Genomic DNA, 27,891 nt, shown 5'->3' with positions numbered 1-27,891 from the left:
CCGAAAACCCCCGCAACAAAATGTCAGCAGCCCGCCGGGCTTAGCCACGGGCGCATCGCGGCGACGTCCACTGGTGTCGTCGCCCTTCGATCCCACATCTGTGCGCTCGCCCCCCTTTGCCCGCTTGAAGCAGCGGGAATGGGGATGGGCTCCGCCACAGCCGGAGCACTCATGCTTGAACCGACAGGACGCACCAAACTTGCACTGCCCGTCGTTGAACTGGTAACAGCACCCCGGCCGCCGCTGACCGGCCGGAGAGGGCGTGGCACCAGATACCCCCCTGGCCCCCCCAAGAAACGACGAGAAACCACCCTGGTGCGTGGCCGGCCGAGTCATAATGGCCAGCCACAGACCAATGTCCATCTGATCCCAACCGATAGACGGCCGGACCGCCAAGCGTTGGCGGAACTGCTCATCGTACCGCCACCAGCCCAGACCCCCATAAGTCCGACACGCACTCCAGATGAGATCTTGATACGCAAAAAGTGCCGAACATTTCTCAGGGCACTTTTCGCCTATCACACTAGCCAAAATAGAAAAGGCGCGAATCCAATTCCCAAAGGTCTTTGGAATCCGCCGATACCGATACTTCTCTTTTTCCTTCTCCTTTTCCTTATCCTTCTCCTCCGCCGCAGGGGGAGGTGCCTCCTCCAGCGGCAGAAGGGAGAAAATCTCCAAAAACTCCCCTTTCCAGATCTTGTCTTTAACCTCCTGTTTCAAATGCAGGCCAAGCGGGCCAGACCAACACATGTAGGCCGCCCCGCGAGCCACGTCCGCCACCCCTAAAGCTGCATCCACAACTGGCACCGAGCCAATCACCGCAGCAGCCCCGCCAGCCGGCGGGGCCACCGCCACCGGAACCCCGGGGGCCACCGGGCCAGACGTCCCGGCACCAGCAGACCCCGCCACAGCAGGCACAGAAAAGGAAACCGAACCTAAAGACCCCGCGCCACCACCAGGTTGCTCCCACACGGACCTAACCTGACTATCCAGCCCCGACCCCGATGGACCAGCACCCCTGTCGCGCTCCCACGCATCCAAAAAACCCCGCAGACCTGACAGAAAAGCACCCATAGAAGAGCCCGAGCGACCCTCCACCCCGGCTCCCAAGAGGCCCACAGAATGAGAAGGCAACTCACCACCAAGCGACCGGCAGACCTCCTGCGGCGCCGTAGCTGAAGCCGTATTGCTAGAAGGTCCCTGAAGTCCCGGTCCCAGCAGCAGCGAAGCATCCTGCAGCAGCCCACCAGACACAGCATGTGAAGAGGAAGGGGGTGAGAGCACAGGTCCTGGAACAGTACCTGCAGTACCAGAAACCTGGCAAGCCACCAGCAGGCGCCGTAATGAAAGGGGGGAGGGGGGTAGCGAAAGCCTCCTCATCAGAGGAGCCGTACTGCAGCCGGGAAGACCCCACCATCCCCCCACCCTGAGGAGGTAAGCGGGCCGAGGGCCCTGGAGAGAGGGCCGGGTCGTCCCCGGAGGACCCCCCTGCCTCCTCCGAGACATCCCCCCCAGCAGGTCCCCCAGCCGCCCCCCGTGCAGCCCCGCCGGGCCTACTCACCCCCCCGCGGCTTGCCTGACCCCTGATGGGGCTGCCGCAACCGCCCGCGACGTCCTCCTCGGGCGGGCAGCGCGAGGAGGACCAGATTCCCAGGGGCCTGAAATACTGCTTCGGTTTTAGAGATGCCCTCAGATGTGCAAAGTCAGAAACCGACTCCAAAAAACAAAAAACTTGCCCCGGAGAACCATTCATCAGCCTGTGTGATCTTAATGGTACAGAGCAAGAGCCAGTGTGATGGAACCTGTTGGCCGCTGGGGTTGTGATGATGTACAAAGAAAAATAGACAAACCCTACGGCTGCTGCGGATCTTCTTTGGAAGCTAAGTTGTCGATGGCAGCTGTAGGGTTCTAAAGAGTTCCTATTGTTCTAAAGCATTTAGTCTGTTGGCTGGTAAGACTGCGTGAATGATGCAGACAAACCCTATGGGTGCTGTAGATCTTATTTGGAAGCTAAGGTGTCGATGGCAGCAGTAGGGTACAAGTTGGGTTCTTAAGGGTTCCCACTAGTCTCATAGCGATGACATTGTGATGGGTAACACAAACCAGACAACCCCTACAGCTGCTGCAGATCTTCTTTAGAAGCCAACATGTTGATGGCAGCAATAGGGTACAAGTTGGGTTTCAAATGGTTCCTATTGTCCTACAGCATCTAGCCTGTTGGCTGGTGAGATTATGTGAATGATGTAGACAAACCCTACAGCTGCTGCAGATCTTCTTTGGAAGCTAAGAGGTTGATGGCAGCAGTGGGCTACAAGTTTGGGTTCTTAAGGGTTCCTATTGTTCCACCGCATACATGTTGGGTTCTAAAGCATTTATCCTGCTGGCTGTTGAGTTTGTAATGATGTACCAGACAAACCCTACAGCTGCTGCAGATCTTCTTTGGAAGATGTAGATGGCGGCTGTGGACTACAAGTCGGGTTTCTCAGGATCTGCAGCAGTTATGAGCTTTACAAAGAGGATGGTTGATGACGGACAGTTCTGCTTGAGTTTGCATGAGCTCTGAGGTCTTTATGGATACCCCACGTTGACCTCGCCGAGTGGGATTGTAGATTTCATTGCCGTAGATATCATCGGATCTATTTGCACGCAGAGGGTTATCTAAAGCCTGATTTGTGGTCTAAAAGCCGGCAGCCAATCTCAATGTGTAGCCCATCCGGAGAGGTAATAAACTGTAATGCACCTCAATAAATAGTACTTGAGAATAACTCCCCGGGGTATCATACACCAAAGACTGCATCGTACAAATGACATCGTAAGCGGCTTACGGCTCTACGAGTAATTACGTTTGCCACACATTATTTAGTCGAACGCTCGCAGATCTTGTTAAGCTCCTATAGAAACAGATGGGCTTTGTCACTCTTCCTCGGAATCGGTCACACTGACAGTTTTAAGAGCCGGCCTCCAGATCTTTCCTTTCATAACTTTAATGGAAAAAATGTTGTGTCCATTAGGTTTCTGCGTAGAAATATCTACTAATGTTTCCAAAGGTCACTTGAAGAATAAAAATGTTACTGGGGGGGGAAAAATGGTCTTAAAGAAAAAAAACCTGACGTGTAACATTTTAAAAACATTCTAGAACGAAAGAAAACGCCTCAAGTTCCCTTTTTTACGTTACAGGCAGAAAAATATCTTTTTTAGGTCTCCCCCCCAAAATCTTTGATGACTTTCTGGTTTGAGGACGTGCGATAATATCACTGATACGCGTAAATATAGAGAAAGGGGGACATTCTCCGATTTAACCTTGTTTACCCAAGTGGCAAAAAGACCGGCGCTGGCACACCGAGAGTTAACACATCGTATATTGTCCCCAATGGAAAGCTCACTGATTTAATTACAGGATGAATCTCAATTCCGCCGTTCTTTGCCTTGTTCTACGGTAATTCTGAAGGTTCTTCGTGCCCTGTCTCACGCATCGCTTAGTATATCAAAGGCTTGTTTTGGTAACTGAAATGCCCCCTCCTCTCCCTTCCCATCACATCCTAGCAGACCCCTTGATGTCTCTGCCACACACAGAGAGCGGGCTGAAGGTCTCCTCCTCCACCCATAGAGGGTGCCCTAAACGCCTCCAACTTGACCATATCTCTGGCTTTCTGCATCAAACTGCCTTCAGCTTCAGGAGGATCGTAGATGTTGCTGGGTTTTGATACGCTGTATCTTCTCGTTCCCATTTAATCCCCTTTTCCTAGCCTGCTGGGGGTGATGAGGACCCGGCTCAGGGGCTGCCTGCTCTGCATCCTCCTTTCCAGGTGCGCTCTGGTGTCTCTGGCCACCTGGACTGATGAAGGACCTAAACTCAGAAAACCTGTCTTCTCTGGGTCGGTGCGGGAGAATTGGCCCATAGGGACTAAAGTGAATGGGTTAAACATCCCCCTGAACAGGATCAGCCCCCAGCCTTGGTGCTCCGGGTTAACAGGGGTTCTCTGTTTGAAGTCTATTTCCACCACAGGTATGCCCAGCTGTCTCTGAAGACCACCCAGGTGCTGGACAGGGAGGAGAGCTCCCGGTATGAGTTCAGACTGGGGCTGTGCTGCCAGCGGTGCTCCTCTCCGGGGCATACTGTCAACGAGCTGGCCGTGCTCACCGTGCACGTGTTGGATGAGAATGATAATGCCCCCCGGTTTGCCCCCGTAAACCGCTCCACGATCAGCCTGGATGAGAAGACGGGGCTGAGGTCCGTGGTGTTCAGAGTCTTTGCCCACGATCCGGATCAAGGTACCAACGCCGAGCTGGTGTACTTCGCCGAGCCCACCAGCGACTACTTCTTCATCGTCCCGAAGACCGGCCAGGTGGTCCTGGTGGGGTCCCTTCTCAACGTCAAGAAGCCCCTCAACCTGACTGTGTATGCCCGGGACCATGGCCAGCCCCCGCTGCGCAGCGCCCCTCTACAGCTGCGGATCTGCCCCAGGGCCAAGACGTTTTCGGTGCCCAGTAAAGAGGAGGCATCTCCGGGCATCTTCAGGCGGAAGAGGGCATCAGGGCCCCAGGCGTTCTATGCCATCTCCATAGCAGAAGACGCCGCCCCGGGCTCTGCTGTGAGCGCCCTGGAACCTGGAGAACTCAATGGCTCCTCATTCCAGCCAGTCTCCCCTGGGGACTGTCCCATTGGGGTGAACTGGGAGACCGGCGTCGTGACCCCCTTCAGGACCCTGGACAGAGAGTGCTGCACGGCACCGGTAAGGGGTCCATTCGTAACTCTGGTTTCCCCCTTTCTCTCTGTCTCCCCCTTTCTCTCTGTCTCCCCCTTTCTCTCTGTCTCCCCCTTTCTCTCTGTCTCTCTCTTTCTCCCTTCTCTCTGTCTGGGTTCTGGCTCATGCGCTATACTTCCGGGCTCATGCGCTATACGTCCGGGTTCATCCAGACCAGCATAAGACCTCGCTGAGAGAATGAAGATATTAACATTTTCTTTTATATGGTCGCTAGCAGCGTGTCTCGCGCAGGTAATTGTTCAGCTGACCGTCCTTTCTCAGGTTGGTGGAAGCAGATATCCTAACGAAAGCGAATCAAGAGACGTCCGGAAACCCTCTAGGAAGAGATTCCCGGTGCATTGACTTTTAGTCTCATGTTAGACCCTCACCCGGTTTACCAGATACTTCATACCATCCTGAACTATAACGTGTCGCGGGATCGCCCCAGACGCAGAGACAGCACATTGTGTGGCCCTTGTCAGAGCCCCTAACCCCATGCATCAGAATGTGTGGCCCTTGTCAGAGCCCCTAACCCCCCGCATCGCCCGCGGTGTGATTTTCCGCTGGAGACGTTTGCGCAGGCTCATTTAAAAGGGAAAGGACGGCTGGATCCGTAGCTTGTGGTGGCCCGGGGGCAATGTGATTTTCTAGATGTATGTAGCCGGAGCCATAGGCGGAAGGCGCCTGTCTGAGCGCAGCACGCCTCGGGTCCCCGCACACCGCTTGTCTGCTCTCGTGAACAACAATAATAATAATTGCTTTGGGGGGGCATTTAAATCATTTGGCACTTCTGGGGACTGGATACTGTTACCATGGATTAACCCATGTGCATACACACAACCTATCCCGTTAGTAGGGACTGCTTTTCAGTGCAGAGTGCACATTAATCTTTAAAAAAAGATTTTAACTGCTTGGGTGGGTTAAATCACTTGAATGGTACAAGCTTATAATTAGCTGCTCTACAACACCTGATGTTTGAATAAAGAAGCCTTCAGGGCCAGGGCAATGACTGGAGACGCTAGGCCGGTATTCTAGGAATACCGGCCTAGCGTCCCTTCGGAACTCCGCCAGGAGCGGCTCTGTACCTCGTTCACCTGGAGCTGACCATGGTGGACGTTAATGACCAGAGCCCAGATAATGGAGCCCTCGCCTTTCCTGGCTGCGGTGTTACCTTCTGCCGGCCCGGGAACACGCGTGTATAAGCTACATGCTATGGATAAAGACGAAGGCATGAGCGGAGAAGTGGAGTATTTCTTATTGGAAGGTAATAATTCCAGAAACAGCATACGAAATGCACAATGTATATGATCCCGACGTTTCTCTCTCAGATGTGTGCCATTTCTGGTGGGTATCCCAGAACCTTTTCTGCAAGCCCCCTGTAGGGCTTTTAACTTGGCATTGGGGCGAGAGTGTTCTTGCTTGAAGGTTTGCTCTTGATGTACAGTTTTATGACATCTGTTGGCTTTCCAGGTGGAGAAGACAGATTTGTCGTTGACCGCAGCACAGGTTGGATACGGACAACTAACCAGAGTCTACAGGGAAGGTCAGGAGTATCTGCTCAAAGTGCAGGCCGCTGATAAGCTTGGGATGAGAGGTTCCCCGGCTGTCGTGTCGGTGATCGCCGGTGTCAGACCCCCACAATTTAAACAAGCTTCGTACACCGTACACGTTCCAGAAAGCGCTGCCCCGGGAAGCACGTAAGTCGCCATTCAACGGTCTCTTTGGTTTTGGAGCCGCTGCCCGCGATGGATTGACCTGTCCTCCATGTTCTAGGTTGGTGACCGTATCCGCGATATCGCATCAAAGTAATCCCCTGAGCTACAGCATGGTCGCAGATCCCCAAAGTTTGTTCTCCGTGGACCGGATCACTGGCGAGGTGACGCTCATCAGGTGTAGATTTGGAGAGTGACCCGCACCAGTTTCTACTGGGAGTTACCGCTACCGAAAAGCCGACGGACCTGAAGAGCACCGTGCAGGTAGCCCGACAGACGGCGAACGGGGTCTAGGAGTATTTCTCTGTATATGCCACAATGTATGCTGTTGTGTTGCCCCATATCTCATACATTCGTAGCCAGGTAGTCATTATGTTTCAATGAAGTACGAGATCAGGAAACAGAGCTCCTATAATGTTCTTCCATAATGTTCCTATATATTTTAATTAAAGTGCTGCACAGAGAGGCTCGCTAATGCCTGCACAGATGGTGGGAGACTCTTTCTAGCCCAAAAGGAGATAAAATAGTGGAATTTATGCATCAGAAAGATGTCCGCTCGTTTGCCGGGACGTGCAGCGCTTACGCACGCGCTTGGGGAGAACGCACCCCGGCAGGAGACGTTTAGTGGCTTGAGATGTCTCCGCGCGCATGGTATACATTTGGATGCGTTGCTATGTTATGCAGATTGAATATTTTTCTCATTGAATATCTTGCAGGTGGCGGTTGGAATCACAGATGTTAATGACTGCAAGCCAGAATTTCAGCAGCGAATCCATAGCAAGGATAACGTACCTGAAACAGTGCCTGCGGCAGCCGCTCTCTTACAAGGTTAATGTGATAGTCCTTGCTGGCGTGGGGGGGTCTTATAGCTCTCTACCCGTACGCCCCACGAGATAGAATGCACTTTTCAGGTGATAACTCTCACTTCTTGGTATATTAGGAGATAGCGGCTGAGAAGAGGATCTATTTGTTAATTACTGAAGAGGTAGAATTTTATTATTCGTTAAGAAACTGAGACTGACTCTTCTCCGTTCTGGGACTGGAAAACTTTCATTTTTTAAGACTTTGTCATATTATTATGATATTATTAGTATAATATAGTATAGTATATGGTATAATATATAGTATAGTATACGGTATAATATAATTATATAGTATTATATATGGTATAATATATAGTATAGTATATGGTATAATATATAGTATATGGTATAATATATAGTATATAGTATTATATATGGTATAATATATAGTATAGTATATGGTATAATATATAGTATAATATATGGTATAATATATAGTCTAGTATATGGTATAATATATAGTATAATATAATTATTTAGTATTATATATGGTATAATATATAGTATAGTATATGGTATAATATATAGTATATGGTATAATATATAGTATATAGTATTATATATGGTATAATATATAGTATAGTATATGGTATAATATATAGTATAGTATATGGTATAATATATAGTATAGTATATGGTATAATATATAGTATAATATAATTATATAGTATTATATATGGTATAATATATAGTATAGTATATGGTATAATATATAGTATTATATATGGTATAATATATAGTATAATATAGCTTCCTGCATCAGTCTGAAAGATGTCACCCATGCGGTGAGATACTCAGTGCTCTATTTCTATAATGCTCCTACTTCTAGAAGTGGAATTAGCAGAGTATGTATATGTGTGTGTGTGTGTTTATGTATGTGTGTTTATGTATGTATGTGTGTTTGTGTGTATGTGTATGTGTGTATATATATTTGTGTGTGTGCGTGTGTGTGTATGTATGTATGTGTGTATGTATGTGTGTATATATATTTATGTATGTATGTATGTGTGCGTGTATATGTATGAATGTGTGTGTGTATATATATATGGATGTATGTGTGTGTGTATGTGTGTATATGTATGTATGTGTGTATATGTATATGGATGTATGTGTGTGTGTATGTGTGTATATGTATGTATGTGTGTATATGTATATGGATGTATGTGTGCGTGTGTGTATGTGTGTGTGTATAAGTGTATAAATGTATTGGGTAAAATGTCATTTTCCCTTTAAGGCTTCAAAATAATTTTCACCCAGTGATATCTGGGAATAAAGAAAGTGAACGTCGAGCGATCAGCAGCAGACTCAATTACAGCCGTAATCCCCCAAACCGTACGGCTGTCCTACTATAGGGCTGTATTGCCAGCTGTATTGATGTGTAATGATATGGTGTATCAGAGCGCCGCGCATGCTTATTGTTCTTGTGTTTGCTTATAACCAGTGACAGCCACCGACTGAGACTCCGGTTTGAATGGCGAGGTTTCTTATTATTCTTTGAGCCCCGATTTTGGCATCTCCGAGGAGGGCGTTATCAGCCCCCTCCAGGAGTTGGATTACGAGAGGCCTAACCATCTTTACGAGTTTGTGGTTCTGGCGATAGACCACGGAGAAGACCCAAACACCGGGACAGCCACCGTCCGCATCCGTGTCTCCAACGTGAACGATGAAGCTCCGGAGTTCTCTCAAACCACGTAGGTGCAGCTCACGAGACTCTTCTTAGTTAGGGTAGGGCCGACATGTAGGTGGCAAACCTTTCCCCTTCACAGCGTGGAAGTAATGGATCCAAAACAGATTCAAACTTGAGAGTTTTGGGCAATCTTTCCCAAAGGTTAAACTTTGGGCAATTTTCTAAGCTTCGCTTCCAAAGGGGAGGGCAATATAATGCTAGGTGATCATTTTAGAAGAGGGATAGTGTTGTCAGGTAATTAACAGACACTCTATACTGCCCCCCGCAGGCCGGGGTGATGGTGCACGCGCTCCGCGAGGCGTATGAAATACCGTTTCTGTTGTCCTGTATGTTGCACTCGCTCTACCCGGGGTGCCGTGTATAGCCCTGATTGTCAGAATGATTGCAGGTCCATTAGTCAGTTTAATGAGCGTGAGATGGTCGTTTAAAGAGAGGAGTCTCGAGGGGCCAAAGTTTGTTTTGTTTTGTCCATTAACGCATCTCGGTGTATTGCCGGAACCCTTTCTTCTCTCCCTTCTTCTCCCCCATCACAAACTTGCACCTTCTGTAACTGATACATTGTTGCCCTACTTTTATTCTTTAAAGCCTCCTTTGTCTTGCGAGACCTTCCCGCGAAGTCACTTAGCTTTAAAACTGTCAAAGCTAAAATCAATTTGCTCGTTAGACCGGAGGCAAAGACCGGGGCCTTGGGCTATAATGTGTTGTCGAGCGGCATTAGCGTCCCTCCAGCCTGGTGCATTAAACGAGGGATTCACAAATAATCTCCTCTCCAGTCTCCTTCAATTTGCAGCCGCGTGATCCGGACAGAGCAGACGTCTCGGCGTAATGGCCGTTGGTTACCCTTTTTTCTCATTCAGGGTTTTCTCATTTCATATTTCTTCCGCTTGCACAAATTCATGCAATTTAGTTTTTTCTTTTTTAACCTATTATTAACGATGACATGTCTGTAACTGCCGCGATTCTTTGGAGCGCGATACATTTTAAAGCCGGGCGTAGAACGTCTATTACGTCTCTGCCGGGGAGAAGGTCACGGTTCGGTCTTGTTTCTAGACTTGGGCACCAGGTTCGTGCTCGTCTTCGGGGGAAAAAAAACCTTCGTATTCCGCGAATATTCGCCCGTTCCTGTCTTCTCTTCGGGCGAATATTCGCGGACATTCTTCGTGCTCGTTTAATCTTCGTTTCCTTCCCGGTTGCCTAGCAGGGGTTAATAACAGGGTTAACAACACATCGGAGCAGCAGCAGCTGCCGTGAAGGAACGTGTGTGCAACTCTATTGGTCGTTTCGGCAGGGGGCTGGTCTGGCATCAACGAGTGAATTGCAGAACGCACTTCATGCGTTGATGGCAGGCCAGCCCCCTGCCGAAACGACCAATAGAGTTGCACACACGTACTGAGGTGTACTGTACACAAAATGACCTAGAGACAAATGCTCCAAGGAACTTGGCCTCCGTTTATCATACACAATCACACATCCATAAATGTTTAATAAAAGAATAGGGATTATTTTACATTTTTAAATTGATTTTGGACCACTTGTAATACATGCCTAACATTTGCTACCTATTCACAATGGCATACTTTGCAACAACCCAACTTTTACTGGACAGGACTGGAAAAAAGTAGGACTGTCCACCAAAATCTTGGGTGTGTTGGCAGGTATGCGGATGGAAAAATGTTGGACAAGAACTAAAAAATAGCTTAGGGTTAATGTACGGTTATGTTTAAGATTAGTAGCAGTGCACTGGTTTGGTTAAAGATGTATTATGTCTAAATAATAATTTAATTTTAATTTTAATGGGTTTTAAGAAAAAAATTAGGGGTTTATTTAAATGTATTTTAAAGTTAGATTTATTATTTAGTACTTTATTATATTTATTTAATGTTTATACTAGTGCTACCTACCGAGCTATAACTACCAACGTGTATTTGCATACCTAGATAGCTAAATTAGATGGGACAGGACTGGAAAAAAGCAGGACTGTCCCTGAAAAAGTTGGGTCTGTTGGCAGGTATGTGGATGGAAAAAATGTTATAGTATGAAGTGTGAGTTATAGCGTTAATGCTAGTGAGTGTAGAAGTGAAGGCCAGGACAAATAACAAGAGGAAAGGTCCTTGTGATTTGTGCATTGTACGTGTATGTGTTATGTGCGTTGTGTGTTATGTGTTATGTCACTGTGTTATTTGTGTTATTGTGTGTGCTATGTTTGGTTGGTTGGTTGGTTGTGTATCAGAAGGAAAATAATGAAATGGAAAAGGCGAATGAGTGGGCAATTGACGACCCATTTACCTGTTTCACCCCAGAGCAAAGCATCCAAACACTGTCAGTCCTTGGCGTTTGGGAGCGGACTTCCAGAGCTCAGACACAAGGCCCTAGCGTAAATTGGCTACATTGGCGGAGGTAGCAGGCATTGCCACACCGCAGCAAATGCAACCTGGGGGATTAACTACCCTCTCCATTAGGGACATTTGAGGCATGATTTCAGCCAGGAAGCGAACTGGCAGAAGATACTGGCACTACCACATGCAGCAGCGTTGGAAACAGGAAAAAGGTGAATGAGTGGGCAATTGACGACCCGCTCACCTGTTTCACCCCAGGGCAAAGCATCCGAAGACTGTCAGTCCTTGGCGTTTGGGAGCGGACTTCCAGAACTCAGACACTAGGCCCTAGCGTAAATTGGCTACACCGGCGGAGGTAGCAGGCGTTGCCACACCGCAGCAAGTGCAACCAGGGGGAGAAACTACCTTAAACATTACAGAGAAAAAAAATGAACTTTCCAAGCAAAGAGCTGGCAATCTGCTCCATCAGATGAGGTGCCATGCGTGAGCGCTGTGGACTCAGTATGTTTCCAGTCATAGAAAACACGCGCTCACTTTGAACTGTGGTTGGCGGACATGATAGTAGCTGCTGCGCAACCCATGAGAGTGCAGGCCACACACTCTTCTTTTCATCCCAGTAGCTAAGAGGATCAACATTAGGCGCAGAAGGAACTTCACAGAGGTAAAGTTTGACCATTTCAGCAGCACTACTCTCCTTTCTGCTGCTAGCTCTGTCAGATGGTCCAACTATACTCCCAAGTGCCTCTTCCCAAAACGCAGCTGCTCCACTCAGCTGTGTTGTGCTGCTTGTGGCACTGCTGCTGATGCTGCTGCTAGGAGTAGCAGACCACATAATCTCTTCCTCCTCCTGCACCTTTCCCTCCTCGGACAGCATTCCCATTTTACGCTGCCAGTCACGCACCTTGTTGACCAATTGCTCCCGGTAGCTACTGAGAACATTAAATTTCAAAGCTAGCTTTCCCTTAATTCTTGGATCGCAAAGACACGCTAGCTATACTTTTAGCAGATCCTTCAGCTTCCTGACTATGGCTGCTACGTCAGGATGTAGAGTGCCACCTTGAACAGCCTCACGGTTTCCAAGGAACACATCCATCTTGCTGCCTAGATGGGAGAACACTGGGCTTACCTGGGCCAGACTGGCAGTGTTTGAGCTTAAATTTTCTGTGGCATCCCTGAATGGTTTAAGGACTGCCACTAGCTGGGCGATCACTGTCCAATCCTCCCTATTCAATGGAGAGGTAATCCCAATATTGTGCTCTGAGGCAAGATTATGGATTGCCCTCTGCTGCTCCAAAATCCTCTCCAGCATGTCTAACGTGGAGTTCCACCGTGTACTGACATACTGACGTAGGCAGTGTATGGGAAGACCTGACCTCTCTTGCTCTTCCCTCAAAAGTTGGCTAGCCTTAACACTATGGTGAAAGTGCCCAGCGATCTTTCTGCAGCGGGACAGAACTACTGCTGCCACATTAGTTCCTTCTGACATTGCTGCCTTCACTACAAGGTGGATGATGTGGGCTGCATAGCGCACACCAACAATATGACCATCTCGCAGCGCTTTCACCATATTGGCACCTCCGTCAGTTACCACAAAACCGACTTCAACATTGGTGCCCCCCTCTGCTCCCACCCAAAGGCTAAATATTTTCCTCATTGCATGCAGAATATTTTGGGAAGTGTGCTTTTCATCCATCACTTCTGCATGGAGAAGGAAAGATCGGTAGCCTGCTGCAGCAGCTTCCTTAGACACACCGGGCTGCCACCAGTGTGCTGTCAAAGAAAGAAAGGCATGCTGGCCGCTAGGTGCACACCACAAATCTGTAGTGAAATGAACAGACTGACCAGCAGCCTTGGAAAGCTCCTCTTTCACTGCTGCAACACAGGACCGATACAATGAGGGGACAATGTTCCTGCTGAAAGTGGAACGTGACGGAACTGTATATTGTGGAGCCACAGCCGCCATCAATTGTTTGAAAGGCTCCCCTTCGATCATAGAGAAGGATGCCCCTCCAACAGCAATGAACTGACCAATCAGTCGCGTTACTTTATTGGCCTGCTGTTTGGGCATTGACCTTTTGGATTGGAATGCCAGGGTGGGCTGGACATGCAGTGCTCCAACCTGCCTTGGTCTCTGGCTGCCAGCACTAGCTGCTGCTGCTATTGGCTCAGAAGAAGAAGCTGTTGGGGGTTTTCCACGGCCACCAGCTATGCTGCCTGCATTAAGTTTTACTTCTGCATCTTTCCCCAATAGCACAGCGTTGTGTTGAGTGCTGAGGTGATGCTTCATGCTAGCACTGGTAAAATGTGCCTTGGAGTGTGCCTTGGGTGCTGCTCCTACTGCTCGGGGTGGATGAACAGAGGCAGAACTAGTGGTGGTGGGACTGGTGGTAATAGTACTGGCCATAGTGGGACTGCTAATTGCTTTAGCTTTAGATTTGCTAGGTTTTGCTGCTGGTGGTGGTGGTGATGGTGATGATCGTAGTGGTGGTGGTGGTGGTGGTGGTGGTAGATGGAGCTTGTCCCTACTTAGTCCCAAAAGGAGGATCCATTTCAAATTTTGTGTTGTGTGTGTGTGTGTAGTGTGTGTGTAGTGTGTGTGTAGTGTAGTGTAGTGTTTAAAAAACTATAAAAAAAAATAAAAAAAAGGAAAAATGAATTAAAGACAAAAAAATTAGAGGAAGTTCTCTTCAGTGCTACTGCTTAAAAAGTAAAACTATGCACTACTGCACTGTGCTGTTGTGTGCAATCTGCCAAAGTGCTAAAGTTATTTAAATTATTAACTCAAGATTAACTATTTAATAACTAGCAGTATTTTATTTTTAATTTGAATTTACACGGGCCTAAGAGCTTAGCCTACTACTATGCTAGCCTAAAGCTATATTTCCTTACTATAAGTCTACCTCTAGGCAGACGCTCTCAAACCCACTAAGCTAAAGTGAGGTTAAATCAGATTCAGTATATGATTTATTAATTAATATTACGTTATATAATATTAATAGATTAGAAATAATTTACTTATATATTATGTATTATAGATAGAAGAATATGAATTAGAATTTATATTGTTATATATTATTTATAATATATTATAAATTAAGATTAAAGAAGATTAGAATTATTTTAGTACTACAGCTAGTAGCTTGAAGCTTTGCTTAGTACAGCTCGCCACAGTCAATTTTTCTTGAAAAGAATTAGAAATAAAATGTCACAGCAAAACAGTTAGCTTCACTGCTTGCTGAACAAAAACACACAGCACTTATGCGGCTGCACTCACTAGCCCAACAAGTTCACTTCACTGATGGACTGAGGTGAGCAAAGCACTAAGGGTACTTTTAATAAAATTTAAATAAAATGTAAAATAAATGAGAAAATCTTTGCAAAACAGTTAACGTCACTGCTTGCTGATCAAAAAAAAACACAGCACTTATGCGGCTGCACTCACTAGCCCAACAAGTTCACTTCACTGATGGACTGAGGTGAGCAAAACAAATGAAATAAAATGAAAGATTAATTAAGAAAAATTGACTTGGTCTCTTACTGTTGCTAAAACAAAGCACAAACTATAGAGCTGCAGCACCAGTACTAATAAGATTAGCTGAACTATACGCTAGTAGTAATTAATTAATATTATTACTTTTATTTATAGTTAACTAATTTAATTAACTATTAAGATAAGAATTATAGAATTATTGATATTACTGATTTTAGATTAGACACTAGTAGATGTCTTGAATGTCTACAGTACACTCTACACTAGTATACTATTACTAACTATAACTGACAAATATATAATTTTATAATGAATTCAATTATTAATTATATTAATTAATATTACTGATTTTAAATTAGACACTAGTAGATGAATGTCTACAGTACACTCTACACTAGTATACTATAGTATATATATATGACTGACAAATATATATATAATATTATAATGAACTATTAAATTATAGATTCTATAAAATTATTATTTATAAATTCTATTTAATTTATTTAAGCAGGACAGGCAGTAGGCACTAGTGCCAGCCCAGGGCAAGGGCACCCCAGTGCCACTGAGACACTGGGTGCACTGTCAACTCAACAGCACTTACACTACAGTTGATGACAAATTAAATAAAAAAAAAATTAAATTAATCAAATTATTATTATTAATTATATTAAGTAGCACTGAAGTGAGGATGAAGTACACTGTGAGAAAAGAAAGCCCCAGGCGAGAGCATGGAGCAAGAAGGGCGCATGACTGAGGGGACGACAGGCAGCCCTCTCCCCCTCCCGTTTTCCTGTTTTAGTAAATTTGCCGAGTCAACATTGACGGCCCTGAGCTGACGATTGATAGGTGTGCATCACCTTACTGTGCTTAGGGGTGGGGGTCACTATATATATGGGAGCCCACCCCGTTTAGGTCACTTTTTCAATTGACCAGGAAAGCTTTCCCTCCCTCCCACCCCTCTCTTTTTTCTGTTTCTTGGCGGTTGGTTATCAAGCTGGCATAGCGCAAGGGTTAACCACCTTAGGTGTGGTTTGACCCGTGGTGCACAGGCCCTCGGCCTAAGTGCAGGACACTCCTTGGGCTTGTGCCTTGGTGAATCCTAGCCGTGACAATGGCTGCCGTGCAAGGGACGCCGGTGGTCTCTACGTTTTTACGGTTTTACGCCTGTGCCAGCCGGTTCGGTTGTTACAATTTAGGGTTACGATTTGTAGCCTTTATATTTTGTTTACAATTGTTAGTTTTAAGGCTTGCACGTGTCATAGTAAGTCGGGTGGTGCGGCACGTGCATTCCTATATTATATACTATGTTATATGTGTTTACAAATAAAGTTAATTTTACTATGAATAAAGTTATTTATATCTGTGTCACGGTGTGGAAGGCGTAAAGCGGACTGCACCGTGGCCTTATTTTTCCATAGTTGACTATAATAAAGCATTATATTATTTACTTTGTGTTTGTGTATTTATTGTGGGAAGGGGGGTAAAGAGGGCGTCGCATTGGCGCTACCTCAGTCATGGCAGGCTAAGGCTTACCAGTCTCACACAGAACAGAACAATCTCTCTGTAACGCTCGGATGCAGCACAGCAGTGTTGCCAAAGCAGTCACAGCGAAAAATGAATGGATCTCTCAGGCAAGCTCTGGTCTTATAAAGGCGCCTTCAGAATTCAAAAAACAGCAGGACAGGCATTGGACGAGACCCTTGGCGTGACGTCACAAGAGTGAGCTGATTGGACAGACGAGATCAGCTCACTCCTGTTTGAAATTTTGGCGGCTGCGCGGCAAAAACGAAGACGATCTTCGTGGTTCTTCGATTCTTCGTGGTTGTGAGTCTTCGTCTTCTCCTACGTTTTGCCGGCACTGTATTCTCTTCGGCGTGTCTTCGGAACGAACAAAAAAACGGCCTCTTCGTGCTCGTTTTCATGTTCGCCCGAAGACGAATGCGCAAGTCTACTTTTTTCTTTATGGCGTAAAATATTGTAGCTTCACTCCCATAACCTAATACATTGTAATACATTGCGGTTCATCAGGTCTCTCCCAACCAAGGCTCGAGAGTTTGTCCCAATACGATCCATAAATGAAAGGCGACTGCATAGACTTCATTCTATAACGTCTTTGCCAGGGCCGGTGAGGCTGGGATGAGTTTTCGGCTCAGAAGGCCTATAGGTTTGGTGTTGGCCGAGCCTCGGGGTAGGGGGTAGCACTGAATGGGTCTCTTGGCAGCGTTTCTCTGCGGACGAACTTGATTATGTACTCAGTTTTCCAGATACAGAACGTTTGTATCGGAGGAAGCTGCTCCCAACACCCTGGTTGCCACCGTACATGCCTTTGATCCAGATGGAGATCATGTGACTTACAACATTTCGGAAGGAAATAAAGAAGGGAGCTTTATTATTGATTCCGAGAAAGGTACGTAGAGCTATATTTTGTATACATCCATAACTAACACCCCCCCCCCAATGCCACCGATGCTTTTTACAGATACCTGATGATTTCTCGCATATTCTGCTACATAAAGAAAAAAATTAGTCATCGAGATAAAATCGACTTCCTCCCCAGAATTCCGTCACAGTAACTATAACTTGAAGTTCCTAAATAGTTGAGTAGGGGGTATCACTTACCCTGGGTTAAGGATTTGTAACAATGGGACTGATTTATCCTCAAACCATTTAACAGGAATAATCCGTCTTGGTTCTAACCTGCTTCCAAAGCCGATCATGGAGCCGAGTATGTTCTGTATGTGACCGCCACAGATGACACCGCTTCGGGGGGTCCTCACAGCCTCACCAGCACGACTACAGTCGTCGTGAGAGTCGATGACGTCAATCAGAACAAGCCCGTCTTCCATCAGGTACCTCATACATTAAATCAAACTCCAGAAAACTGCTTAGGAGAATCATCCCTTACTGAACGCCAGCGAACTAAAGCCGCGTTAGAACTGTCCTTGGCTCCAAGATGTAGCCGGATCCTAAAACAAATGTGTGGATTTAACGTTATTTCCAGTGTGCCCAGTACCGTCACCACGCCGTAGTCCTGGAGAAGCAGCCCCCAGGAACGTCTGTGCTGCAGGTGGAGGCGAAAGACGCAGACGTTGGCGTCAACGGTCAAGTGAAGTACGGGATCGTTCATCGCGAGGGCTCTCTTCCTGCATTCAGCATCCATCCGGACACAGGTGCCACCTCCTCCTATACCTTAAAGCCCTTTAAACATTGTATGGAGAGACGGGCTGCGGCACAGTGACCGAGGACACACTTTCCTCCCCAGTGTATTTGTGTTCTAGGTTTTTAATATGCTTTTTGCTGGATTGGTGGATACGCTTCTACCCTTCTACCCCAGGGTCAACAGCCAGAGGTGACATCATGGAGCTTCATTTGATTCTGTTAAAACCAGTGGGTCAGATAGGCTCGGCGATGCAGGTTTTAACTATGGTTGTAGGTCAGGTTAATCAGCCAAGCTTTTTTTCTCAAAAGCTTATGAGAAAATGTTCTTCACGTGTTATAGCAGGAATCGCCAGTCCCATCGCCTCCGTGCTTTCTTTAACACGTTTCCCACGCAGGAGTCCTGACAACCCTTCAGAGCTTTGATCGGGAGAAGCAGAAAGAGTTCCCCGTCGCCATCAAAGCCACAGACCAGGCGGCCGAGCCTCTCATAGGGCTGTGCCAGATCAACATACAGATCCAGGACCAAAATGACAACGACCCCAGCTTTGAGAACAACCACTACGAATGTAATTGAGTCTCCGTGGGTAGAGTATGAGATCTCTACAAGCACCAAGTCCCCATCATGTTCTTCTGTCCTCTTCTAATTATAGCTTTAAGTGGAATTCAGCGTTAAGAGTCTTCCTAGATCTGCTGGTCCACAAGAGCTTGGCCGGCTCGCCCATGGGGTATTTGGGACCCCAGTGGACAACATAGAATTCAAATGTTTTCATTCTTGTCCTAGATTTCCTGAGAGAAGATGCTGCCATGGGAAGCAGCTTCCTCCGCGTTGCGGCCCGTGATGACGATTATAGCGTGAATGGAACGATCACGTACTCCGTGTCTGGAGAGGAACCAGTGGCCTTCAGCATTAACACCTCTACGGGGTGGCTTTACGTTCGCCAGCCAATATCTCGGGTAACGTAGCAAGCGTTTACATGCCGTGTTTAGAGATACAACTTACATTTCAACAAGTGATAGTACTCTTAAATAAAAATATCGCGGGGTCAACTTCTGATCCCAGACCCCTTTATACAATATGACTTATAGTAGGATTGTAAGCCACTATATATATATATATATATATATATATAATGCAGTAATAAGATATAGCGCACTTGTATCTCTCTTTTGTTCCTAATATTAAGTAACCGGTTTAATGTACATGCGGACAAACTACAATGTATCTCTTATGACAGCGAGTAGCTTTGTGTTTGGATATTTCAACTTTATGCTTTGCAAACACAGCTGGTGGCTTTTTAAGTGGGGACGTAACGGGGTTTTTGGATAGTTTTTAAGGCATTGTCAAGCTGTCATGTTTGCTTTTTCTAAAATCAAAAGTTTCTACGACCAGACGACGACATTTGGACACTGATCGGAAGGCCCCCGTGTGAGTCCCCGAGGTTACCGCTAAATGAGACTCTCCATTGCAGAAGGCCAGCTGTTTGCTGGAATCGTCCACTGTCTTTTTTTTTTTCTTGGTTTTTTTTACGTGCCTCTGGTTAGCTCTGCAATTGGAAATTGGTTGGGCGATAGAATGAAAAACCCTCTAGAAAAAGTACCATACAACTAAATAACACTTTGAGTACCAGAGTATGTGAGTGGTGCATGAAACTCCTCAACCATCTGTCACTCACAGCTTTTAAATCAATTGGGAGAGCAATTTGGGGTTTGTTTTTTTTGGTCGGGGAGGTTGCTGAATGGAGAAGGTTTAAGTGAATGTAATTAATTTTTTTGTCTTAACCTTTTTTCCCCCATCAGAAATCATTAATAACACTAGAGGTCACTGCCACGGACGGAGGAAATAGAAGCACGCAGGTGGAAGTAGCCGTTCGAATCACAGATGCTCAGAATCAGCCTCCGGTCTGGGAAAAAGAAAGATATGACCTGGTGATTCCAGAAAATACCATGAGAGATACGCCTGTTGTGGTATGACGTGACCTCTGACCTGGAAAGCAGTGGAATTTTTCCACCCGTCGGTGGGAACTGTACAATGCTTCCAGCCATTGGTTGGGCACCTTACAATGCTTCCAGCCGGGGCGTGGCTTGGATGGCTAAGAAGTAGGACGCAAGTTGGTGGAGCTCCTCCGGATTTTGTTCTATATTTGCAGTATATACTACATTTTTGGCACCTGGTTGCGTTTTTTTTGGCTTGTACCTGGCTGCTGTGATGTCCCTGAATAGGAATCGATCGTCTGCCCAAAACTTACCTGGCTTTTTTGAGCCTAAGCCAAAGAGTAAGGCGTCTTCCCGCGCTTTGCAGTCGGCGCGTGGGGGGAGGAGGTAGATGATCCCACGTTGCTTCCAGACCCTGCTCTCCAACCGGCCTCGCCGACTCCTTCCACGGACGATTCTGAAAATCAAGCGGTTACCATTACATCTATGAAACTGCTGCTGGAGGAGATGAGACACAAGTTTCGTCATGACATTGAGGAAACCTTCTCTGCTGTCCAGAGGGACCTGCAGGACTTGGGAGACAAAACGAGCCACCTGGAAAACAAAATGGAGGACTTCTCCGCCGCCCATAATACGGTAGTGGATGTGTGTGATTCTCTCCAGGCTGAAGTTGACTCCCTACGCCTGAAGCTGAGTGATTTGGAGGACAGGTCACGCCGTAACAATGTTTGCATTCGTGGGATTTCTGAGGATGTATTGCCGGGCGACCTACGGGCCTATGTTTCCTCCTTTATGCGTGAGGTGCTGGATCTTCCTGACATGGCTGACATACATATTGACCGTATACATCGCCTGCCGCGCCCTAAATCACTGAAGGGTTCCCCTCCTCGTGATGTTATTCTGAGGGTACACTACTACGAACTCAAGGAACAGTTCATGTCCAAGGTGAGACTCAACACGGACATACCTGAGCGATACCGCCATTTGCAACTCTTTAATGACCTCTCACAAATACACTGCAACACAGAAAATCCCTGTCTGCGATCACAGCTACACTACGCTTCCACAAAATATCGTACAAGTGGGGTTTCCCTACTCGCCTCCTGATTTCTAGGGACGGTATGACCCACTCGATTCGGTCTCCCAGGGACGGTATGGCCTTATTGGCGGATTGGGGCTTAGATGTGCAACCACAGAACCTTCCCTCGGTTCCACCGCCTTCTCGCTCTACAGCCTCCTCACCCAAGCGATTGGCACGAGAATGGTCCACGGTGTCCGCTACGCGCTCCGCTCCCTAAGGTTTTTGGGCTCTCATCTCGTATTCCACTATTGTGTTTGCCGGGTTGCTGGATTCCCCCTTTTGGTTTCTTTTTTTTTTTTTTTTTTTTTTTATTATTATTATTATTATTTATTTATTTATTTATTTTTATTATTGTTTGCTACACGCTGGGACGATATTTGCCGGGATTGCTACGGCTGAGCCTCCTCGACCGATTGGATCTGCTGGTAGATGTCGCCCTCGCACCCCGGGCCTTCTTTTTGCTGCCTCTACAACTTCCCGCCGTTCTGCGGTAGTCTGCGAGTTTGCCGGGCTGAGAGTGGCCTCCTCACCTCATTCGTCGAGGACGCTGACAGATGAAGACCGTACATCTGGGGGTTTGCTTTTTCGGCTCCCCCGCTTCGCGTGTCTCTGTGACTTCCCGATGTGGGATGTGTTCGTGTCCTGCGGCTGCCCGGCAGCGTCTCCAGATGGTGTCTCTGCTCCACGGGACTCATTTACGTTGCTGCCGGCTTATACGTGAGATGCTGTATTCATTGCTAGCGTTTTTAATTCCTTTGTTGCCTACATGTTTTCTTTCTTTTTTACACTACACACTACACATTGTCCTGTTGAGCGAGCCACCTGCATATTCTTCGAGATCCCGAGCAGTTTTTCAGTTTTTTGTTTATTCTTTCTGTTTTTGCCTGTGCCGGCCTTTTTTACACCACATTATTGGCTAGGTTTCGGCCTGCTTATATATGGTTACTACTATTTTCGGCCTTCCTATGATGTACTTTGGCCCCATTTATTTTGTTGCCCTTCCTTCCCTCCCCCCCTTTCCCCTTTTTTTTTTTTCTTTTTTTTTTCTTTTTTTTTTCTTTTTTTTTTTTTTTTTTTTCTCTCATACACATGCACCATGGTTTGTTTATATATCATTTCCTTACATAGTTTTTGTGGTATTTGTGCCAGAGGTCTCCTCTTGCACGCTCTCACACTAGCTCACACGTTCCACCTCCTCTCCTCTCTTGGGAGTCCTGTTTTCGGTACACAGGGTTCTCTATCTGCCTCCCCCCTTGGCGGCCTCCTGCTTCCTAGGTCGTGATTTTCGGAACATGTTTCCGTTTGATCTGTTTTTGTTTACATATTATTATTTTTGTTCTGTTTTGGATCAGCTATCGGACGCATATTATACCTACCTTATGTCATATCTTTTTGCGCATTGTGACCCTTCTGACCAATGGAATGTATTCGCATGCATATTTTTCTCAGGCTTCCTGATTTCTTTGGGTACCTTATGTTGTTTCTCGGTAATACCGTTATGTACAGAGACCGGGCGCGATCTTTTTCTCCTTTTGCTATTCGGCGGTCTTCCCTGGGGGTCTTCGTCATTTTGTTTTCTTTTTGTGTCTTGGCCCTTTCTATTATGTTTTCTAGGTTTTTATTTTGTCACCCTGTGTGCAGTCTCTAGTGCTCCCTCCATATTCTCCTGATGGCGTCTCTTACTGTAATGTCCATTAATGTTAATGGGCTCAACACGCCTCACAAACGGCGGATGTTATACTCGGAGGCCAAAAAAGCTTATGCACACATTTTATGTCTCCAAGAAACGCACTTTAAGCAATCAAAGCCCCCACCATATTTTTCCAAAGATTTCCCGTGGCATTTTCATTCTATGGCCAAGACTTGTACAGCGGGTGTTTCTATTTTTTTGTCTAGGCACCTATCGTTTCAACTACTTAGGAAGACGGCTGACCCCCAGGGGAGATTTCTGATTCTTAATTGCATTATCAACTCACACGAATACACTCTGGTCTCCTTTTACACACCTAACACGTCGCAACTGCACTTTGTGACTAAGCTTTTGTCTAAGATTGATCGCCTGAAAAAAGGCCGTCTGGTTCTGGGTGGTGACCTTAACGCTCTACTGGACCCTACATTAGACACTTCCACTACTTTTAGGGGCAGTTATGGTAAACAAGTGAAGTCATTGGCTACTTCTCTTACTAAATCCTTTCACACCTTTCAGCTTTACGATACATGGCGCTTACGTCACCCCACTGACAGGGACTATTCTTTTTTTTCGGCAGTGCATAAGTCTTACACTAGAATTGATCATATTTTGGTTGACAAACATACACTCCAACTGGTTCGGGACTGCTCTATTGGTGTTATAAATTGGTCGGATCATGCGCCGGTGTTTCTTTCGCTTCGGGTTGATCATTCTTTTGTTGGCAAGGGGTCTTGGCGCCTGAATAATTCCCTTATTTCTGATGTGGAGATACAATCTCAGGTTCATTCTCATCTAGGCCTGTATTTTGCTGAAAACCAATCCCCGCACACCTCCATAGAGACGTTATGGAATGCCCATAATGCGGTCATCCGTGGTCGGTTTATTAGTATTGCTTCCCATTTGAAGAAGCAAAGGGCCATGGCTGGTGATAAGGACTCCTTACTTTTACAGCTTTATGATTTAGAATCCCTAAATAAACAACAACACCCCTCTGATCAATTGATTGCTGACATTGCTGCTATAAAGCTTAAACTGTCCACGATTCAGGCTGAACACACGTCTCGCATGCTGTTGCGCTTGCGTCAGAGCTTTTACTCTAAAGGTAATAAAGCCGACTCTATGTTGGCTAATAAGCTCAGGCATTCGATGGCCCTGGCGCGTCCTCAATTTGTCTTGTCACCACAGGGACTCCCCCTTAAAAACCCTTCTCACATAGCGGATAGGTTTGCCTCTTTCTACTCTTCCTTGTATAACTTACGGGATGATGCTTCTACGCCTCAACCCACTCTCTCCTCTATTAATACGTATCTTGACTCTGTGTCTCTGCCTACTCTTACGAAGGAGATGTTATCGCAACTAGAGGCCCCCCTGACCTTGGATGAGCTCCATTCCACAGTCTGCATGCTGAAGAAAAATTCGGCTCCGGGGCCTGATGGTTTAACATGCTTTTACTATAAAACCTTTTTTCCGGTTTTGGGTCCCCACCTTCTTTCTTTGTTCCAGTCTTTTATGACCAAGGGCCATATTCCCTCTGAAAACTTATACGCCCATATTGTCACGATCCCTAAACCCGGTAAATCTACGGATAGATGTGAAAATTTCCGCCCCATTTCACTGTTGAATAATGATGTCAAACTTTACGCAAAACTTATTGCGAATAGACTTTCCCTGTTACTCCCTTCCCTACTGCACTCTGACCAAGTCGGTTTCGTGCGCCATAGGCAAGCGAACGATAACACTCGTAAATGTATCAAAGTATTGTGGCAGGCTTCCGTTGCTAAGATCCCGGGAGTCCTGCTATCCTTTGACGCGGAAAAGGCTTTCGACCGCCTTCATTGGCAATTTTTATCTTCGGTTCTTTCTAAATTTGCATTTTCACCTCCCTTGGTCCATTCGATAATGGCTCTCTACTCTTCTCCCTCGGCTTCGGTCTCCTATTCGGGCTTTCTTTCTTCCCCTTTTATGATTTCTAATGGGACGCGCCAGGGCTGTCCGCTCTCCCCACTATTGTATACGCTGGCCTTGGAACCCCTGGCTCAACACATTCGTTCCGATCCTAGGGTTAAGGGTTTTCCTTCTAAACTCGGGGCGGATGTTACTCTGGGGTTGTTTGCTGATGATATTTTAGCTTCTATTATGTCTCCGTCCGCTTCGTTGCCGTCGCTACTCCATCGCTACTACGTCGTTAACTTACCTGATCAGCTGTCCAGTTCGCTCCGAGCCTCTTATGCTTTTGATTGGAGGAGGGATTACCTTTCCTATCTCGGTATTAAGTTGCCTCGTAACATCTCTAAATTGCATGATTTCAATGTTCGTTCCCTTTGGAAGCAAGTTCTCACTGATATTCATCGTTGGCGTTTCTTTGATCTCTCCTGGCTGGGCCGCATCTCCTCTGTCAAAATGGTTATTTTGCCGAGGTTGTTGTACACCTTTAGGGCAGTCCCGACCAGTATTCCCCGTTCATTTTTGTTACACATGCAGAGGACACTCACTGATTTTATTAATGTTAGGGGTAGGTCACGCATCTCCAGGAGTGCCTTTTATTCTCCCAGGTTTAAGGGTGGCTTAGGGGCCCCAGACATTTTCACTTATTACCGTGCCACTATCCTTTCTCAAACGCTTTTATTTCATTATCGCGGCAATCTTCCTCAATGGGTTAGTCAGGAGAATCTCCAGATTCTACCGTACTCTGTCCCCCAATTGTTATGGCTCCCCCCTCGTCTCAGACCCAAGTTGTCTCCTCTCCCTCCCACCACACTATGTGCGTTTCAAATATGGGGTGAAGTGGCTAAATGTAGGCCTTCTTTGCTTCATATTACTAGAGCCACTCCGCTTAGTTCCTTGGAACTTCTTGTTCCCAATCTCCGCCTGCAGGGCTGGGGGAGCGGATTTCCTCTGCGCGTGGGGGATCTTTTTGATAAGGGGACTCTGCGCTCGTTCTCCGACATTAGGGTTACTTATTCACTGCCTGCCTCTGTCTTTTACAAATATTTACAACTTCGCCATTTGTTACAGTCACACTCCTCCTTATTTACAATTAACACTTTCTCTGATGACCCTATAGTACATGCATGTTGTAAACCTGCCTCTTTTAAGGGGATGATCTCCTTCTGTTATACTTCTCTCTTGCAGTACCATTGGGACAACAATCTCCCTCACATGTTGGCGTGGGAAAGAGATTTACACTCCCCCTTTGAACTTGAGACGTGGCTTTCCTCAGAGGAAGCAATGAGAGGTGTCTCGCATTGCCTTTATCATATTGAATTACAAAAAAAATTGGTCTGTAGATGGTATCTCACCCCACAACGTTTGGCTCATATGTTTCCTTCTTGCTCCCCCATGTGTTGGAAGGGCTGTATGGAGGTTGGTTCTTTGGTACATGTGTGGTGGTTGTGCCCTCCGATATTTGCTGTATGGAAGAAGTTATTCCGTTTATTAGAGTCTGAACTACATATTCCTCTCCCCTGTACTCTGCAATTGGCTCTCCTCCACATGTTCCCAGATGATTTCCCCTCGGCCACCCGGAAACTGGTTATCCATTTTTTTTTTTAACTATGAAGTTATTGATTGCTCGTAATTGGAAATCGCCCTTGGTCCCTCGCCTCCCTGACATTCTCCTCCATCTCGACCGCACACATGTTTTTGAAAAGCTTTCTTTTCAGAATGATCAGCTGCTCCCTCTGTATGATAAAATTTGGGCTCCCTGGTCCCAAATCCGGCTCTCGCCCTTGTGGCACGTCTGATGAGTTGGGAGGTCTGGATTGGTCGCGCCCGGTCTTTCTCTTATTCTTATTTTATTTTATAATTTTTCTCCTTGTGATATATTGTTTGTTAGGGTCCCTACTTCATGCGCACTGCCAGCGCCCTGGCTGTTCCTGATATGACTTCATGTCCGCCCTGATCCAAACGTGTTTTCTTGTTTTTTTGTTTATATTTCTGTTATGTATTATTTTCAATGGCGCCTTCCACCTCTTGAGATCTCTGCCACTGTGCAGTTTTTTCTACGGTGCTAGGCTCTCAGGGCTATTTTCTATTCAGTGGTCTGATGTTTCTTTCCTCTCTAATGGATGACGCTATGTTTCATCTAGTTTGCTCAATTGTGTATTTTCACTGTTGCCTTTTGTCTGGTTGTGATGTTACTCATGCCCACTTTGCTGTGACACTGTCTATTTTTGTGCTGTTATGCGCTGTTTTTACAAGTGTTTACATTGTCAAAAAATCAAAAATATAATAAAAATTTTAAGTTTAAAAAAAACAATGCTTCCAGCCATTGGTAGGAGTCATAGAAGGATTCCGCCCATTGGTGTATGATCTCATCTGAATATGGATTTCTCCCTCATGCCTGGCTACCAGGGATCATACCCATCTAGACATCTGCTTCCCGTTAGGCCTGATATGAAACTAGTGAGAGGGAACGGGGTATGGAGACATCACCACTAAGGAGCCTTAATCACCCTTCTAATGCCTGTCATTTCCCAGTTGACTTCCTGCTGTTGAGGGCTTCTTTTTACTGTAATTTACTGTTAATTACACAATGTTCTGCCATTCCTACAGACCGTTAAAGCTTCCTCACTGCTGGGAGACCCTTGTGTGACGTACAATTTAGAGGAAGGATTGGTCCCGGAGACTAACATGCCCGTTCGTTTCTACCTGACGGTAAATCGAGAAGAAGGCTCTGCCTCCGTTCTTGTAGCTGAACCTTTAGATTATGAAACAACCAGGACTTTTATCCTGAAGATCCGAGCTCAGACCGTTGCTGCTGTGCCATTGGCTGCCTTCACTACGGTGTACATTAACGTTACAGGTAGAATCTCCGGATATCAATTCTGTGCCTGCGCTGCTAGAAGAGCAAATGTGAAGCCGGACTTGTTTATATTGCAGATGTGAATGACAATTTGCCCTTCTTTACGTCGTCCATATATGAGGCCACCGTTACAGAAGGCCTTGAATTGGGAACATTTGTGCTCCAGGTGTCTGCATCTGACCACGATCTCGGACTGAATGGAGAGGTGAGTTCATACGTGAAACCTCATCACACGCACACTCTGACTCCTATAGCTCTGTGTTCCTAGGAATACTAAATGCGGTACCAACTTATAAAATCTGCACCCATTGACGCATGTTCTTCAGATATCCCTGGTCCTTCTAGCCATAGCATATATTCCTGTAATTTGCACATGTAAAACAATGTGC

General features: G+C 46.3%; 1 pseudogene; it reads left to right on the top strand.

Moving 5' to 3' along the window:
* The first annotated feature begins 3,759 nt into the window (after positions 1–3,759).
* The window catches only part of LOC149298458 (neural-cadherin-like), a 68,566-nt pseudogene continuing 44,434 nt past the window's right edge, over positions 3,760–27,891 (top strand).

Source organism: Sceloporus occidentalis, unplaced genomic scaffold, assembly GCF_023333645.1.
Source record: "Sceloporus occidentalis isolate IW3139 unplaced genomic scaffold, rSceOcc1.0.p SCAF_32, whole genome shotgun sequence".
Taxonomy (NCBI): Eukaryota; Metazoa; Chordata; class Lepidosauria; order Squamata; family Phrynosomatidae; genus Sceloporus; species Sceloporus occidentalis.
The sequence above is the reverse complement of the archived record's forward strand: the minus strand, read 5'-3'. Positions and strand labels throughout refer to the sequence as shown.